Here is a 13,623-nt window from a genome sequence, read left to right as displayed (position 1 = left end):
TTCTCTCCAGTGTGAATGCGTTTGTGTGTTTTTAGGTTACCTAACACACTGAAACTGCTCCCACATTGGTCACAGTGGTAGGGCTTATCTCCAGTGTGAATGTGTTTGTGTCTTTTTAGGTTACCTAACTGACTGAAACTGCTTCCACATTGGTCACAGTGGTAGGGCTTCTCTCCAGTGTGAATGCGTTTGTGTGTTTTTAGGTTACCTAACACACTGAAACTGCTCCCACATTGGTCACAGTGGTAGGGCTTCTCTCCAGTGTGAATGAGTTTGTGTATTTTTAGGTGACCTAACTGACTGAAACTGCTTCCACATTGGTCACAGTGGTAGGGCTTCTCTCCAGTGTGAATGCATTTGGGTCTCTTGTTGGTGTCTCTCTGTTTCTATAAAGACACAAAGAAAGACTTAGGGGATGGGGGCACTGTGTGTGTGTGTGTGTGTGTGTGTGTGTGTGTGTGTGTGTGTGTGTGTGTGTGTGTGTGTGTGTGTGTGTGTGTGTGTGTATGTGTGTGTGTGTGTGTGTGTGTGTGTGTGTGCGCTGCAACATCAGTGATACAACAGTGATATTTTTCTCACCTCTTCTGAAGAATTCATTTGGACAATGCTCCTCCCCTCCTACACCAGATGTCTGTCCTCCCACCAAGCAGCTCTGTAGATACAGCAGGGTTACATTAAATCAGTGATATACAATTTAATTACAAATTGGGGTCTCAAACTCTTTAGGAAATTGTTCAAAATTGAAAGGTATGTTGCTTAAAATGTATTGAGATAATCATAGGTTTGCAGGTCTACAAATATTACAATCTAAAGGTTGAAGATTTGTGAGTTTTTAAATAGCAGAGGATGATTTCAATGAATAAATTAAGACAGATTCCTATATCAGATCTCTTGGCCATGTGATCTCATCTCATGGCTTTTGCCTCAAAGACATCGATGACTGGATGTCTGCCCACCACCTCAAGCTCAACCTTGGTAAGACAGAGCTACTCTTCCTCCCAGGGAAAGACTGCCCTCTCACAGACCTCTCCATCTCCATTGACAACACCACTGTACTGTGCTTCCGTCCCAAACAGCTAAGAACCTTGGGGGGATCCTTGACAACCAGCTGTCTTGCTCGGCCTACATTGCTGCGAGAGCACGCTCCTGTCGGGCCTTGTACAACATCCGCAAAATCCGTCCGTTTCTCACCAGGGAAGCGACACAACTCCTGGTCCAGTCACTGATCATCGGCCTACCTGCCTCTGACATCCGACCGCTTCAGCTCATTCAGAACGCTGCAGCCCGTCTGGTTTTCAACCAACCTAAATTCTCTCATGTCACTCCCCTCTTCCGGGACCTTCACTGGCTTCCCATCTCGGCACACATTAAATTCAAAACACTGGTTCTGGCCTACAGGGCAGTACACCAGTCAGCTCCCCTGTACCTACAATCTATGTTCAGGCTCCAAACCTCTCACCGTTCCCTCCGCTCCTCCACCAGTGCAGGACGCCTCGCCCCTCCTCCGCTACGGGGGCTCAAAAGGCGCTCATCTGTTTTGCGACTCTTCTCGTCCCTGGCACCTCAATGTTGGAACGAGCTTCCACCTTCGGTCAGGACGGTCAAATCACTGCCGATCTTTCGGCAAAGACTAAAAACACACCTTTTCAGGCTCCATCTGGGCCCTTCTTGAACTAACATCTCTGTCTCTCTCTCTCTCAAAAAAATAAAAAAACCCACTATAGGACGAATCAGCGTGACGTCACTGCCACCAAAAAATGCGTAACCCTGCAGCAGTGAACTATATGAGTTACTGTAAGTTGCTTTGGATAAAAGCGTCTCTGCCAAATGATGTAATGTAATGTAATGATGTTTAGTTTAGTGTGTGTGAGTGAGAGAGAGAACAAAGGGGTTTCTTGAGTTCGATGGACATGAGAGAATTTGGGATCACGTCTAATAACGGAGATCGAGAGAGAAGGTGTGCTAGGGTTGCCAACCATCCCTTAAAATACGGAATCGTCCCGTATTTGCAAACAAAAATACGTGTTCTGTATTGAACTGATACGGGATGCGATTTGTCCCGTATTCGAGAGACACTGTAGTACAAAGTGATTTGAGCGAGTAAACTCCACAGAGGAGTCTCGTCCGCTGGCAAACAATGGCACCGCTGCCTCTCCCCTATGTAGCCGGTGACACCGGCCCGGTGTCATGTTACAGCAGCCTAGCGAGAGGCTGTGGACAGTGTGCAGGACACAGGGAGCTACTCAAAAAAAGTTCCTCACTCACCAGGCATCACAATGCCATTGTTTTTGTTTTGTTTTGTAAATTGCTTTTTGTGCTTGCCAGTAGGTGGTGCTATGCCGAATAGCAGAGAATTTGGGCACTGAACTCCATCAGGTCCCCCTAAGCGCACTCCCCAAGTTTGAAGTCAATCCAACAAATGGTTCACGAGGTGAACCACTTTTTGTGTTTGCCAGTAGGTGGCGCTATGTCGAATTGCACAAAATGTGTCACTGCACTCCATCAGGTCCCCCTAAACACACTCCCCAAGTTTGAAGTCGATAGGACAAGTGGTTCTCAAGATAAACTGCTTTTTGTGTTTGCCAATAGGTGGAGCTATGCTGAGTCTGTGTGTGTTTGGGGGTGGGCTGGCGTGGTATCTGACTTACTTTCGTGACACAAATTGTGACTGACACTGCCCGCGCCCCACCAACAAATCCGACCTGGTGTGTGGGCAACATAATGAGCATATTCTGAGACATATTCAGACGACAGATAAACCTATACATCAGGTTTCTCAACAGGGCATGAAAGGTGTTAACTCCTGCTCCACAAAACATTTCACTGGCGCTGCTACACCTTGGCTTCCTAAGAAGGATCCTCAGGCAGTCATTATAAGCAACCTGGAGCTTTTGAATGCTAGCCTGCTTAAACTTGACCCACAGGGGGGCAGTATACAGAGGAGTACAGTAGGCTCTAAACAGGTTTACATTTACATCATCTGAGCAAAAATAAAACTTCTTCCTCAGCATGTTAGCTTGAGCATACAGTACACGCCTCTGTCTGTACATGTCATCATCATCACTCATTTGATCAGTTATAATATGACCCAAATATTTAGTTCGACAGCAAACTGCCAGCACCTGCCCAGACAAATAAAAAGAAGGAAAGGAGAGATCCTTATCATCTCTTGTTCTGCAGATCATAGTGACACTCTTTTTAGCATTATATTTCACATCAAAACGACCTCCATAGTCAGAACAGATATTCAGCAACTGTTGGAAACCAGTACTGCTTGGAGACAGGATAACCAAATCATCGGCATACATAAAGTGATTCACAGTGGTGTTACCAATCACATATCCCGTTCGGCAGCTGCTATGCTGTACAGAGAGTTCATTCATATATAGATTGAACAGGGCGGGGGGAAAGAAGCCCTCCCTGACGGACGCCATTCCCGACACCAAAAGGAGCAGAGACCGTATTACCCCACCTTACCTGCATGGTCTGGTTAGCATACCAGAATGCCAGGATTCTAATAATGCTAACAGGCACGCCCCTCTCCCTCAGTTTAAAAAAAAGTTTCTGGTGGTTCGGTCGAATGCCTTAGAGGCATCAATAAACCCCACTAAAACAGAGGAATGCTTACCTTTATACATATCAATAACCTCTTTCAATGCATAAAGACAGAGGTCAGTACCATGCTTGGCTTTGAATCCAAATTGATTGTCAGAAAATGGAACTTAAATGATCTAATAAAATGATCTCTAAAACTTTAGAAAGTACACTGGCTAACGCAATAGGTGGGTAGTTGTCCACACTCCCCACCTTACCTGCCTTGTCCTTGATGACTGGCACCAAAGTGACCGACAACAAGGAGTCCGGCAGCAGCCCATGTGTCATGAGGCCTGTAAAACAGATGGAGAGCAGGACAGCCACCCTGGGGCTCGATGTTTAAGATGCTCTGCAGAGAAATCTTTGAAAATGACCCATATGATGCTACCAAAAACGTTTATTTATTTATTTTTTAACATTTTATTTTATTTTTTATTTTCTCCTTGAAGCAAAAAACACATACAGGATATAAGTGATGAGATTTATGTCACATTAAAAAAAAAAAAAAAAAGGCTTCCATAGGCTTCCATCATATTTAGGTCATTTTCAAAACTTTCCCTTCATACATTTCCTTAACACTTTTTTTCCTTCATTGAGGACATATTGAGGATACAAAATCAGTTGAGTTTGGTTTTGTTGCAATTAGTGTGAGGTTGACCCACATATGTGCGTAAAATGCCTGGACTACTACTGTTAGGGAAGCACCAAACAGCCTCACTGTTAGGGATGCTGCTCACTTGCAACGGGTCACTTTTTACACAGTTAAACACAGCAGTTAGTGTTAGTGTTAGGCCGTGTCTCCGACAGATACAGTAACAACGTAGCCTATTTTGGTCTTCATGTCTTGTAGTAGTAGTTAGGTAGTAGGAAGGTTTGTTGTCTGGTCCGGAGCTAGCCTGAGAGGCTAATAAAAGCTAATAAAAGCTACATGTTACAGAGTAAGCTGACTATCAGTACGTTATTGCACGCATAGGCCTATCTTTACATTAAAACATTTTATTTCATTTATTTTGATTAGAAGTAGGCTATGTCAGTGTTTCCCCCTGAATAGCTGAGAAAGTGGACACTGTAAATAGTTAGCACTGTGAAGCTGATACAATTCAGGTGGTGGTAATGCAACATTTAAGGATGCCAACCGCCATAAAACACAGAAGAAGAAGCGGTTGAAAACCGTCTAGTCTATATCTAATTCTGTACGATGATTCAGCCTTACTTGCGTTTCCAAAGTTGTCCTTGCTTGTGCGCATGTAGGTTAGTTGTAGACTGGATCGGAGCACAAATAAACCTTGATCAGAGGCCTAGTCCTCCTGGTCTATTGTCCGGGAAGCGATATTTGTTTCCAATGATGGCGAAGGCGTGATCCGCCGCGCTCTGCCTCTGATTGGCTGACTGCACTCGGCCAAGCGGATATGATTGGATGAACGTTTGACGCTAGGCCAATCAGAGGCAGAGAGGGGCGGGTTATGCCTTCGCAATCATGGGGGGAAATCATCGTGTTCTTCTTCTTCTTCTTGTTTGTTTTACGGCGGTATATATATATATATATATACATATATATAAAAAAAAAAATATATATATAGGCTATATATATATATGTATTTATTTATTTTTGCAAAAGATGCCACATCACAAAAAAAAAATCTTTGCAAGAGGCCCTCCCCCCCCCCCCCGATTTGTATTTATTTATGTATCCTACTGTATGTCCGTGATCATCAGTCTGGTCGCCAGAATAAAATGTGATCATTGTACATTGAACAAAACTTTAGAAGCATAAAAGCAGAGGAAGGTGCGTTGTCGAGCTTGTTCGACTGGTTAGCGATGCCTCATTCTTGTTGGCGATGCCTCATTCTTCTCGAGCTCCGCACGGCTCTGGCTGTTGTCATCTCCGTATCCAGGTCAAACGCCCAAGTCAAACGCTCTACACGGTTCAGCCCCCCTCTGCCTGAACTACACTCGTGAACGAGACCTATTTATACCTCTCAGACCAAACAGCATCTGTATCATGGTGTCACTTACGTGACATCTTTCATTCATTCACCAAATATATAACAATACAATGACATAAAACTAACGTGTTTTACGGACTCATATATCCATCTTTTATTTTAAAATGCAGTTTATATGAGGATTAATCGGCGATTTGATGTGCTAAAAGTGCGCCCGTGGAATTGTGGGTAATGTTGTGGTCATGTGACAACGTGCATGAGGAAAATCACTAAACGTACGCAGCACATGAGTGAATTTTCTGAAGAGAAAGCAGAAAGGAGAGGGAGAAATAGACAGCAGCAAAGCTTAAAAAAAAGCTCAACTTTATGAGCTAGCAGTAGCAGTTAGCAGCAGCGCTACTACTAGTAGCAGCGAGCAAGAGCACCTGCAGGCCGCTATCCAGTGACGCCTGCGCATGCGCTGTGCTGTGCGGTGGCCGGTGGAAGAAAACAGACGTGACGTCACAAATGGCTCGCAGCAACACCAAGCGAAAGTACTCGTCTCTGCAGTGCACATTTGGTCACAGACTCACAGGTGAGTTTCAAAGGGAAATACTGGAACTAGCGTTAGCTTAGCGTTAGCCTGCTAAATCAAAGATGCTAAACATATATAACTGAACTGGCTAAAAGTAAAATCTTAATTTGGAAGCTTGTGTATTTCATTTGAAGGAATGGTTCAAATCATGTTAAAATGTGAGCTGGTTGTTTTACGTTAACCCGTCTGACATAGCCTACGAGACTTTACAAACAAAACTATCAAACTAGCGTCAGCTAATGGGGATCCGTTTCAATAACCAGACCCATGGCATTCATTTGTTAACTCACTATTACTTTAAAGGAAATATATTACCGTTATATAATTTTTTACATAGAATGATAGCAATCGTATGTGTGTTCAATATTGATTGAAATCCTCACCATCTGTGCCCAGTCAACATCCAACAGCTCACCCAAAGTGATGCATTTTCAAGGCTTTCAAAGTGGCTACATTACCTGTTCACAATAATCATAGCCTACATAACTGTAAGGAAGTTGCATCTTCCACTTATTATGTGCTGGGTTATTTGAATTGGAACACACAGGGATTTTCCCCTTTGGGATTAATAAAAGTACCTACCTGATTGATCAGAATCACAGAGATATTTTATTGGGGCATTACCTAGCTGAGGTAGTAATGCAGCGATCAAGTACTTAGCAATTGAACAACACAGAACAGAACATCGCTTACGGTATTTATATCTTGGCATGTATGACATCACTGATGACATCACAACTGCACTTATGACATCGACCTCATGGACTTGACCTCCATAATCTGTCACTCCGCTGTGAGGTCATCAATGTTGTCACTGCAACTATGAGGTCATCAATGATGTCATAAGTGATGTCATAACTGCAGCTGTGATGTCATAGGTTATGTCACCATTGTATCTCACTATTATCACGTGCTAATGAAACCCTCCATTCTCTCTCACCAGGCACAACAAAGGAGAACCCTCTCAGCCCTGGCTTTGTGCCAACAATCATTTCCTGTCGGTTCACCTGACAAAAGGAAGAGGCTCTACCATGTTACACTAGTTTGAACAGACCCAAGCACTGAAAAGAAAACGCCAGCAGTATGGACAGAGACCGAGAATGCACAAGAGGCTCATTGTCTTCAAATGTGAGTTCTTTGGTGACTCAACAAATGCATTTAAATAAATGTTGTCAAATGGCTACATGCGTGTCTTGTGTGGCCTAAAGGAGAGCTGTAAAGTACAACTTGTAAAAAAAAAAATGGGTCAGGTTATGCATTGTGGTATATTGCTTAATCAACAATTCATAGATTGTTTTAAACATCAAAAGGTTTTATTAGAATACATTACATTTCAGACCATGTTGCTTCTGTACAGTTTACCCAACACTTTAAATATATATATATTTTTTTAGCCCAATACATTTTTAAAAGCCCAATAAAAGCTCCTTATTGGGCTCCTTAAAGAGCTTTTATTGGACTGTTTTCTTTAAGGAAAGTGTGTAATTCTATTTCCTATTTTCTATATTTCTATGTTGGTATTTCTATGTACTTGCTCTATTTTAATGATGTGATTCTCTAGCTAAACTTCCTGACTGATCATAGCGGGACCATTGCCCGTGCTTCCCCCTTTTTCTGCTTGGAGCTTACTACTGCAGCATTAAGAGCTTCCAAAGCATCTGCTATATGTTTCACATATCTTATATGTATTTGTTTCCTATACTACTGTTTTGTGGTGTATTTGGAAAGAAACTATTTGCTGAATTTTTTGGCTTAATTGATTGTGTTTCCGGATGCTACCTGTATATAATTGTCATTTCCGCCTTATGTATCACAACGCTGAAGAAGGCCTGTTGGTTTAAACGTCCGTTGTGTATGGTCTCGATGACGGAATAAAACCTTGAAAGGACATTCATAGCGTGCTGGCGTTCCTTGTTGATTTGACTGTTACTTTTGTGCCGTGCACCTGAAGCTTTTTTATTATTGGTGAATATATATATATATATATATATATATACTGTATATAGGTATATACATAATCAGTGTTGGGGAGTAGCGAACTACATGTAGTTGAACTACATTTTGTAGTAGCTTGCTGGTGGTTCAACAACATTCATATTTGCGTAGTGAGTCAAGTAGTTAAACTACTTTTTGGTCATTTTGGTGTAGTTTAAAATACAGTGTATGAAATCTTCTCCCTTCTCATTCCTGGACTTCTGATGGATGGTGCTCAGTCTCTCTGGCTATGGTCCAGCAAGTGAACTGTGTTGCCCAGAAGCATGCGAGACCTCCAAGAGAAGGAGCATGTGAGACCTCCAAGAGAAGAAGCATGCGAGACCTCCAAGAGAAGGAGCATGCGAGACCTCCAAGAGAAGGAGCATGTGAGACCTCCAAGAGAAGAAGCATGTGAGACCTCCAAGAGAAGGAGGTGATGAAGACATTTCAACAGAAGATCAGGAGATCAGAGTGGAGACCTGCCTGACGGGGTGAATCCTGAAGCTGTCACCCGCTCCATGGCTTAAGATGGAAAGTTTGATGTGCTGAGAAGAAGGCTGACAGATAAATGACCATCAGTCAAGTCTGGATGAAAAGATGCTGCAGTCCCTCGACTCACAGACAGGGAGCAGCATTGCATGCAGGTTTATTGCAGACTCACAGTACTAAAATACAGACCACACAATGAAATGAGACTTTTTGTTGACATGTTTTGATTTGTTTGACCTGCTGTTTCCTTTGCTAATTCATTATAATATTGACTGACTGCAGATTTGCTTCCATAATCTTAATAGTTTATCTTAAACTGCAAAAATCCAATGTTTGTTTGTTAAAATCTTTGTCCCACATTAGATGCTGTCATCAGTGAGTGACATCACTGATGATGTCATAAGCATTGTGACACGCGGCAGGTGAGCTGTGTATGCAAGGTCATGCAGCAGGTGAGGCCGAGCCTAGGAATTTCTAGTATATAATATATATAAATATATATAGCTACGCGCTGCACGTTTATTGCGTGTCCCAAAAAAAATTGCCATTAAAAGGAATTTGCGTTAACGCTAACATTGACAGCCCTAATATATATTTGTAATTCTCATTGGCCCTGCTTGGTGAAATGGTTTGCACATTCTTTTACCACATAGTCTGCAAGAGTGCAGCAGATAAGTGATTGTACATTAATGAAGATTCTTTAGGCTATTCCATTTATTTCTATTGTGCAAGTATTGGGATAGACATATTATTTTCATATGGCAGTTTTGGATATACTCGTTCAGTGAAATCCTGTTTTGTAATGACCCTTCTTCATGGAGTTTTCACACCTGGCATCAGTCTGGAATAAGGTTGAGCCAACTTGATGCCCAATCTGAGGTGCTGATCAGAATTCCAGGGCGCCTGACAAGATGAACATGTGAAGACCATGGGACCACAAGAAACCCCTGCTAATCCAGAATATTCAGCCCCCTTAAATCATCATGACCTTTCCCCTTCGTCTTTAAATCCCAGCGACCCCACGACTGTGCCCGACCCTGAGCACACATTCTTAACGTTGAAGAGAATGAGGATCTCAGAGGGGGGTCGTTTTGGGGGTTGAGAGAGGGAGCCGACGTATAGAGGGTGAAAATGGATATCAACCAAAACCATGCAGAACCTGTATTTGGTCTAATTGGTGTGTGTGTGCGTGTGTGTGTGTGTGTGTGTGTGTGTGTGTGTGTGTGTGTGTGTGTGTGCGTGCACCTTGTGTGTGTGTATGCGCCGCATAGGCGTGTGCGTGTCATGACTCCAAGTTCAAGCACCCAGTGTGGGCTTCCTTCTATCAATAACCCTAAACCCCCAAAAAATGTTTCCTGTGAAAGGCATCCATTGACCCCAGCTGTAACTGAGTGACACCCCATGGCGTGGCGCCAGCACACAAATGTTTCATTTGTTTATAACGCTGACAATCACAGACGAGAAGCACTCAGACCACTGTTACACACACACACACACACACACACATGTGGACACACGCATGTGCACACACAAACATGTATGTGCACACACACACGCACGCACGTGCACGTTCACTCTCTCTCTCACACACACACACACACACACACACAATAATGTATTATCAACCTCTCAGAACAACCCTGTCCCAACCACACACATAAACATACATAAACATGTCTTCTTCTTCTTCTTCTTCTTCTTCAAATGTACAAAGATGACAGATGTGTATATATATAAACCCCCTTTTCCAAATGGATTTCCCATGCATTTGCAGTTACAGTCATTTTGTAAGTGATTATAGTACAGTATGTATTTATACTGGCCATTAAGGAAATCGTCTTTCAACCGCCGCTCCATCACAGTGTTGATAGTAACATGGGTCTGGATGAAAGACTGAGTAAGGGAAGGTGCTGTACAGAGGGGAGAGAGACATAGAGAGAAAGAGAGAGGGAAGGTACTGTACAGAGGGGAGAGAGACATAGAGCAAGAGAGAGTGAGAGTGACACAACATCAATACGTCTATTTTCCTTTGACTTCATTACAGTGATAGGTTGAGACAACCCAAGAGAACAGTGTTTTTAGTCAACTGAATCATTCTATTGTTTTCTCTTATGATTTCCCCCATATGGGTCAAAGCACTAACCAGCGCCGATAACATATTATAACCCCAAGGAGATTTGCTATGTAAATATGCAGAGAAGTCGCTCAACACTCGGCACTAATCACCGTGGGTCTGAGTGAACACTCCAGTGGCTGCTAGCTTGATGCGCTGATAATAGCCGGCGTGAAAACAGCAGACACACGTTAGCTTATTTGTGTAAGGCTGTGAGGGATTAGCCAGAGCTACATCACATAAACAATCACATTCTGGGCTTGTTTGAACAATGGAAAAGTGATTTGACCTTGTGCAGTGAAACGTGTAGATGGATGCATGGAAGGACAGACAGACAAATAAATTGATAGATGGGTTGATGATGATGATGATGATGTTGATGATATGGTTGGTAACAGATAGATGATGCATGGGAAGCTGGAAGGAATTAATTTAATAAATAAATGCATGAATGGATGAATGAAAGCAAAGTAATTTTATGGTTAGTGCAGATTATACTTATTACTTCTGCCATATGTAATGCCAAAAATACAATTTGTATTTTCATATGTCTCAGAAATCAGATGTACAAACTAAGACACACACACACACACACACACACACACACACACACACGCACACGCACACGCACGCATGCGTGTGTGTGTGTGTGTGTGTGTGTGTGTGTGTGTATAAAATTGTATTTTATGTTTCAAGTAGTATTATAGTCAATAGATTAGTAGTACGCCTATGAATAAATGACAGAGGTTCACTTCCTTTAGTTTTTTTTACTTCTACCGTTGCATGTATTGTGCATTTTATTTTTTCAAAATAAAAGTGCCACGATGCTGCCACTAAGATAACAGTTGTATTTGCCCCATGCCAAAGTATAATGTACGATAAGCAAAGCAGAAAATGAGGATGGGACTTGGCAGCAGGACACACCGTGCAACAAGAAATTCAAGTACAAGTCGATTTGAATTCTGTGGGAAACACTGGATGTTTGCAAAGTGCTTAATAACTTCATTTGCTTTGAAGTAAACAAAATTAAAGCGTTACCTGTTTAAAAAGGGCAATCACCACTTGCAACAATATGCTCTATTTTGAATACAATCTCTGTCTTTTAAAAAAATACATAAACGAGTGATTTTAAAACTTTCGCAAAGACTTAATGATTTCACAAATAGCCTAATTCAAAAAGAGGGTTATATTAAATTTGACCATCTTAACTATTTTACTTGATGATTGGCCAGTATCTCAATATAGCCAATCATGTGGTATTCTGCTTTAAAGGCTCTTAGGGTGAAAGGGCGTTGGCAGTATAAGCTATATTGTAATAAATAACTTCTGATACCAATTTATCCAGAATAATTAAGGGGATCCATTTTAACCTCATGCAAACTACCTTTGGGTCAAGACAGGGCTTTGAAAAACATACGTCTAATCTTTGATGCCATATCAATATTTTCTACCTCTAGTTGTGTGTTCCACAGGAAACAGACGTCTGTGTGGACATCTGCTTTCAATTCCTGCAGGTTTACTTTGTCCATTCTGGCAACCCCAGCTCCGGTCCACCGTGGTGTGTTTTCAGCTCCGGTCCACCGTGGTGTGTTTTCAGCTCCGGTCCACCGTGGTGTGTTTTCAGCTCCGGTCCACCGTGGTGTGTTTTCAGCTCCGGTCCACCGTGGTGTGTTTTCATACGACATATTTTCTTATTTGATAGTGTTTTAAGAAGCCGTCCATTCAATATTTTAAAGAGGATATCTGTCGAGAGCTGACTTTTCAGATTGTGATGAACGAGGGCATAAACGGCCACTTTGGCTGGACATACATATAGAGCGTTACAGTACATGTGGAGTGAAAATCACATGGAGGATGATGATGATGATGATTGACTGATTTTAAAATCGGTTCTGTATCAACGGGTGCAACAGATTTGAATTCATGCCCTGAGATTCACCAAACTAAATGAATACCAATAGATGAACAAATTCTCATAATTGCTGCTGCTCTTGTGTGTGTGTGTGTGTGTGTGTGTGTGTGTGTGTGTGTGTGTGTGTGTGTGTGTGTGTGTGTGTGTGTGTGTCTGCGCGCATGCGCATGAATCACAGAACAAGTTGATTAAAATCACTTTGGTTGAAATACTATCCTCCAGCTAATTCAGGTCATGTCTGTCATGCTGAACTCGTGGGTTTGGAACAGCAAAATGGCCCAAGCTATCGTCTTTGCTAGCTTTGAATGACACTGTTATGTGTTTTATTGAGCGTGTGTTAAGAGGTTTCAAGAGATGTGAAAACTATATTTTATCAAGCGAGAAATACTTTTGAAATTCATTGAAAATATCACTCAAATTTACGGAGTTGTCCAAGGATACTGAAATATTTTACTCAAGTAGGAGCACTACTGTATATCTATCTCAGTAGAAATGACACAAAACTACACACGCGCACGCGCACACACACACACACACACACACACACATGCACGCATGCACACACACACAAATGAGCAGCTTAAGAAAAGAGTCACATGTCTTTTCAGTTTCAATTTGGACTGATGGAATTCACACCATTGTTTACTCAATGTTTTCACTGTTAAATGAGCTGCAGAATCTGTCAGCACGAGTGCTCTGTAGGAGGCCATTAAATGAGTGACCTGCCCCTTTATTTGTTTATTCTAGTATAGAATGACTGAGTGACTTAAAGGGTATGTTATTATAAAAGTGTTGTTTTACACGGAGCGGATAAGATCTATTTTTAGAGTCACATATTCTACAGTCTGATCTATGGGCTTATGCGGTTTGCTTTGGGTAAATGTAGGACTTCAGGCTCTTTCTAGCTCTTTTTGGTATCTTTCTCTGCCATTCACTCACACACACAATGATAGTTACAGACATGTAATAATCTGAACCTTTCTATATTGCACATTAGATCAATAGAGAAAGTATTTGTCTC

The 13,623-nt window shown here is 42.0% G+C and overlaps 1 long non-coding RNA gene across 1 annotated transcript; it reads right to left on the bottom strand.

The window, feature by feature from the left end:
* Positions 1-249: 249 nt before the first annotated feature.
* On the bottom strand, positions 250-4,908 carry LOC310770618. The gene is made up of 3 exons (XR_014552332.1): positions 4,808-4,908; positions 580-652; positions 250-386 (listed from the first exon to the last, which is right to left on the bottom strand). It is a non-coding gene; the product is annotated as an uncharacterized lncRNA (long non-coding RNA).
* Positions 4,909-13,623: the final 8,715 nt, after the last annotated feature.

This window comes from Poromitra crassiceps, assembly GCF_964638095.1.
Source record: "Poromitra crassiceps genome assembly, contig: HAP1_SCAFFOLD_136, whole genome shotgun sequence".
Taxonomy (NCBI): Eukaryota; Metazoa; Chordata; class Actinopteri; order Beryciformes; family Melamphaidae; genus Poromitra; species Poromitra crassiceps.
This window is presented reverse-complemented; position numbering and strand designations above follow the sequence as displayed.